General features: G+C 42.7%; 1 protein-coding gene and 1 pseudogene across 2 annotated transcripts in view; both read right to left on the bottom strand.

The window, feature by feature from the left end:
* Positions 1–2,549, bottom strand: part of TBC1D14 (TBC1 domain family member 14) — a 60,261-nt gene extending 57,712 nt beyond the window's left edge. Inside the window, exon 1 of the mRNA XM_023518743.1 lies at positions 2,539–2,549. The gene's annotated coding sequence lies outside the window, so the exon portion shown is untranslated. The remainder of the gene's footprint in view (positions 1–2,538) is intronic.
* A 1,811-nt stretch (positions 2,550–4,360) lies between these two features.
* Positions 4,361–5,141, bottom strand: LOC100948867 (annotated as a pseudogene). Its single transcript, XR_001161660.2, has one exon. The product of XR_001161660.2 is annotated as a eukaryotic translation initiation factor 4H pseudogene (transcript).
* Positions 5,142–5,581: the final 440 nt, after the last annotated feature.

Raw genomic sequence — 5,581 nt, 5'->3', positions numbered from 1 at the left:
AACCCGCCACCTTAGGTGTACGTGGCTGGCGCCTTAGCCGGTTGAGCTATAGGCGCCGAGCCAATGTCTTTACTCTTAAGAGCTGGGTGCTGAAGTATTTAAGAGTAAAATGCCATGATATCTGCAACTTACTTTCAAATAGTTCCATTGTTAAAAAATAAAAAGAGCATAATAAAGTGAATATGGCAAAATGTCATTAATTCTTCCATGTAAGTGGAGCACATATTCTTTATTATTCTTTGAACTCTTCTATACGTTTTAATAAATCCTTTAGATCTCATCTTAAATACCCATCCTCAAAGAAACCCTCCCTTGCCCATCTCACCTGCAGCAAGGCCTCTGTCATTTTCTCTACCTGCTGTTTTCTTGCAGCTTTTATTATAATTTGTCTTATCACATGATTATTTGATTAATAATGTATCTCTCTCTCTAGACTATAAAACCTTCAAGTGTAGGTAAAGGTTTACCCAAGCACATAGCACAGAGGAATCAATCACTCAAGTGTTTGTGGAACCAATGTGCTGTCACATGAAGCCATTTGTCCTTCTTTCCTTCCATCCAGCAAACACGGCGCTTAACCCCAGGAATAAAGATGAACAAGGTCCCTGCCGTAGGTCACACAGGGACTAGCTGGTGCTGGATACCATAACAGAAAAACCTCTGAAGTTCAGGGGAAGCAGCTGGCCCAGCCTGAAAGGTTAATAATGACTCTCTGGAAACAATGCCTGCAGCTAAAGAAGGCTAAGAAGGGCAGAGCTCAGTTCTCAGAGGGGGGCAGGTTCTTAGGCTCTTTTTGCCCCCTACCAACTCCTGGACCTCAGCCTAATGCCTGGTGCCACACACAAATCATAGAAGTTAGCCAAACCAGGCTAATACGGGGAGGGAACCCACAGACTCAGTAAAGTTAAATATAGGAGAGGGATGCTTAAGTCTGTGAATATGCACTGAGATATGCTTACCAAAGCACATCTCTTCTGGCAGGTTATAACCTGCAAGTTACTTTAACAATAGTTTTTATCTCATATTTTAGAACTGAGCACCATTTACAAAGCTTTTACCATGCATTATACCATATGATGATAGGTTTTTGCTAAATTTTGAAACTTAAAGCAAAAGTCAGAAGTTAACATATGCCTTTCTCCATCTCAGTCTGGCATTAGATTTCATATCTATCTTAATCCATGTGTAAAGAATTTTCTCCCTGAAGTTTTCTACCTTAACCAGAGCTCAACGCCACTGTGCTCATCCCCAGTGGTTCTTTGCATCCCCACCAGCTTACTGGGTTTATAGGTAACATGGTTTATTTGCTTACTGTGTTTATATGTAACATGGTTACCCGCTGTGGTCAAGGAGGCAATTCTGATTGATTTGTTCACTACAGCATCTTAGCAGACAGGCTGGAGTTCACAGGGATCTAATCGACAATGACAGAAAAGCTTCAGGGCCTAACCTGGGAAGCTTGTTCAGTAAATCATGGTACAGCTACCCCAAAACCATTACTTGGTAAAAATGAAATCAGAGGAGTATATTTAAGGACATGGGAACAAACATATGTTGCCACAGAAATAAGAAAACAGTTTACAAAATGGCATGTTCTAAAACTGTGAAATTCATTCATCTGTTTACAAACCAAAGTAAACCTACGAATTAACCACCCACTAATGCTGAGTCCTGTCCTAATCCCAGAAGACAAGGCAACTGACAAGCAAACAAGAATGGGTTCTTGCCCTTCTCTACTTACATCCTAGCGGGGTTGAAGGCTGGCAATCAAGAAGCAAACGCATGAGCAAGAACTTAAGGTGGAGACTTGGGTTTCATCTTTGCAACTGTCAACTGTGCTGCAATAAACATTCAAGGGCAAGTGTCTTTTTGATAAAATGACTTTTTTCCTTTGGGTAAATACCAATACCCGATAGTGGTAATGGTGGATCAAATGGTAATGTTAGCACTGGTTATTCCTGGGTGACAGGATTTTGGGTAATGCTTATCTGCATTACATTTTTCTATTAGATTTCTAAATTTCCTATAACTATGTTTAATTTTCACAGCCAAAAATGTTAAGCAGTAAAACAAAACAAAAATGCCTACCACCAGATAAACAAACCATACCAGCAACTAAACGTGCTTCCTAGCAGAGACTTCTTTCCTCCGCCTCCCTGACCAGCTATTATCAACCGTCTCCTCATTCTCTCTGGTACCAAGGCTCTGGTCCCTCTGCTATGTTTTCTCTTGTTTCCCTATATGTCTCCCTAAAAAAACACCCAAACCCTAAACCTTCTACTTGTCCTTCCAAGACTGAGCTCACAGGTGACCTCCAGTGAGTGGCTTCATCCCTGGGATCTGAATGGTCCCTTCCCAGGATCCCTAGCTCTGCTACAATGTTTACCAGTTAGCTGGGTCATTACGCTGAGGGCAACTCCAGAGGCCGGGTTATATTCATCCTTTATTTGCACTCTCCTCAAAAAAAGCCACAGCAGTAGTTCTCAACATTCCTAGTGCCGCAGCCCTTTAATATAGTTCCTACAGGTTGAGAACCACTGTCTTAGAGGTTTTTTTTTTTTTTATTACGTAAGGTTTTCTTTTATTTAAAAGATCATTCACAAAATACCATATCCATAGATTTACTTTCTGTCATATAGCTGAATGTGTTAAGTGTTTGGAATTCCATTCTTACATTTAAAAGTCAACTGGATTGCCCAGAAGTTTAGATGAATTTGTTTTGTTCTTTATCTTTTCCACATTGAAGATGTGAGTAGGTCATCTGAAAGCATCAGGTTTGATTACAACCACATAATGCATGTCTTTCTTAAGTATTGGTGTTACACAAATGGTTCTTATCTCAGAAGCAGAGAAGCTGACAGGGAGAAGGAAGGAAAAGTTTGAGAGTTCTGTAGATTGCTGAGACCTTGTAACAAAGATACAGTAAGAGAAGCCAAGGATGACAGCTAGTGACCAACTATTACCTAAGCATACCATGCTGTGCAAGCCAGGCCACCCTGGGCCTTGCAGTCATCACATTAGGGCATTTCCTCCTGGGGCTCTAGTGGCTAGCTGCCCCAGAACTGCTCCCAGTGGGACATACTGATGCTAAAAATTGTTTTCCTTTGTTCACAGACAGGTGTACAAGCATAAAAGCTTAACCTCCTATATCCAAGTAAGTGCTAGACACTCTACATAGGAACAGTAAAACTTTGTCTGAAGGATGAGGCAGCAAACCTAGACATTTATTGTCATCTGTAGTTAATTTAAGGTTCTTGACTGCTCTGCATAGTAAAATTTTCAATTCAGTAAGTGAAATAAAGTGCTAAATTCTAGGCCCATTTTCACTATGAATATAAGGGGCAGTGGAAAGCACAGTATCTCATGTTACCTATACTAGGAAACAAACACAAAATACACAAACAGAGATTTGGAGAAAAGCAATGTCCGTGCTGTAAGTTTGCCTAGCATAGTGGAAGCACCATCCCCTTCAATCCCCAAAGCACCTCAGCCCAGCCAAAGAAAAAACAAGCTGGCAGTTTGCTGCACCCAGCCAAAGAGGAACATCTTAACACCCCATGAAAAGGAGTGAGGCAGTTTGGACAGGATCTCAAAAGAGCAGTAACAAAAATGTACAAGCAAATAAAAGCATTCAGTTTTACCTTCTCTGTGGACTCCTCACTAATAGCCCATAATGACCCTTTCAGGTCCCACTGTTTGAAATGTGAGCTTATTTTCCTGAATAGTCCGTTTAGGGAGGGGGTAACAGAAACAGGACTACCCATAAATAGAAATGGGAAGGAATCTGCAAAGATCAACAGATATTTTTATCATTATTTGAAAACTAGGTGCCTCAAATACTGTTATGTCAATCATAGCAGAATAAAAACAAAATGCAGTTCAATTTGTCAGTGACTTCTCTATCTCCACTCCATATCCCCTTGGAAGCCACAGCAATACAGAACTCAACATGCAGGTCAGAAAAGGAGGACTGAGAAAAATCAAAGGAGATGCCTAGGGTTTGGCCAGTGTATCTAAAGTAAAAAAGAGAAAGCAAAGGAGAAAAATGAAGCAGCACCTTAACCCCAACAGCTCCCATGCAGTGGCTGGCTTCGATCCTCCAGAGAACCTCCTGTGCTGTAAGGAAAATGAGGAGCAAGAAGGAAAAAGGACAGAAGGAAAATGGGAAAGTGGTAGGAAAAAAAAGGTACAAACAGGCACTAGATACAGCAAAGCCAAGAATGTACTAAAAACCACTTGTTGACAGCTGACATGCATTCACAAGCTCTGTGTTTCCGTTATAAGAAAGGACAATGTCAGGCGCAGGAATGGTAACTGCAGGACTGCCGCCTTGGGGGAATCGCCAGGCTGAGGTCTTGCTCTAACCCCCCACAACCTATTCCCTCCCAGCTGCAGGCTCATTCTTGCTCCTTGTGAACGACTTCCTCTCTGGGCCTGGCTCCCCGGAAGATGGCAGAGTTGGGATTGGCTACTTGATTAAGAGGCGTTGCAACTGTTTGAGGTTTAAGCTGGAGTAGTGGTCTCTGAGCTCTTTCCTCTTCTGTTGGTTCTCAGAAATCCATGTTGGATCCATGAAGAGGAGGGCCATCTCTGAAACGACTGCCCATTGGAGGGCCTGTTTGCCGGTCACTTGGGCGACTTCCTCCCCTGCCTCCTAAGAAGTCATCCCTGAAGCCTCTGTCATCTGGTCCACCTTTTCTGAATCCAAAGCCACCTTTATCTTGTTTTCTGCATTCTGCAATGTCCACATGAAGTGACCGATCACCCAACAGTGCACCATCGTATGTCAAAGCTTCCTTAAGGGAATCCACCTCATCAAATTCTACATAGCAGAATCCTTTAAATTTGTCTGTGTCTTTGTCTCGAATTAGCCGTACACTCCTTATGCTGAGATCCTTAAAGATAGCATCTATGTCACCCTGAACCGTATTAAAAGGTAGATTTCCTACATACGCTGTGTAGGGGGGTTCTGTGTGCAGCTCCTTCTGGCTACAGGAGCCATGGCCACCAGCACTGCTGCAGGACCCTCTGCCACCGCCGAAGCTGCTGTAGGCTCGATCGTCGTAGGTATCAAAGTCCGCCATTTGCCGTCTCCGCTCCCAGAGGAACCAGCTGTCTTAGAGTTTTAATACTAAATAAAATTATTTTCCCCACTTTAACCAAATATTACTTAAAATTCATACCCTCAGCTGTGCCAGGAATTGAGTTCTAAGCAGTAGAGTTCTGTAGGCAAAAGGACACCCACTCAACTGAACTCCTCAATTCCTAGCAAGGAATGGGAAGTCCAACCAGAACAATGGCAAATGTCAACAACTTAAATTCTGGTTTTCTTGGTTTTTTTTTTGAGACAGAGTCTTACTATGTCACTCTCGGTAGAGTGCTGTGGTGGCACAGCTCACTACAACCTCAAACTCTTGGGTAATTCTCTTGCCTCAGCCTCACAAGTAGCTGGGACTACAGGCGCCCACCATAATGCCTGGCTATTTTTGTTGTTGCAGTTGTCATTGTTGATTTTAGCTGGCCCAGGGTGGGTTCAAACCCACCAGCCTCAATGTATGTGGCTGGCGCCCTACCCACTGAG

This window comes from Otolemur garnettii, unplaced genomic scaffold, assembly GCF_000181295.1.
Source record: "Otolemur garnettii isolate 467f Iridium unplaced genomic scaffold, OtoGar3 scaffold00146, whole genome shotgun sequence".
NCBI classification, from domain to species: Eukaryota; Metazoa; Chordata; class Mammalia; order Primates; family Galagidae; genus Otolemur; species Otolemur garnettii.
Note: the sequence above shows the minus strand (reverse complement) of the source record. Positions and strands in the feature narration are given on the sequence as shown.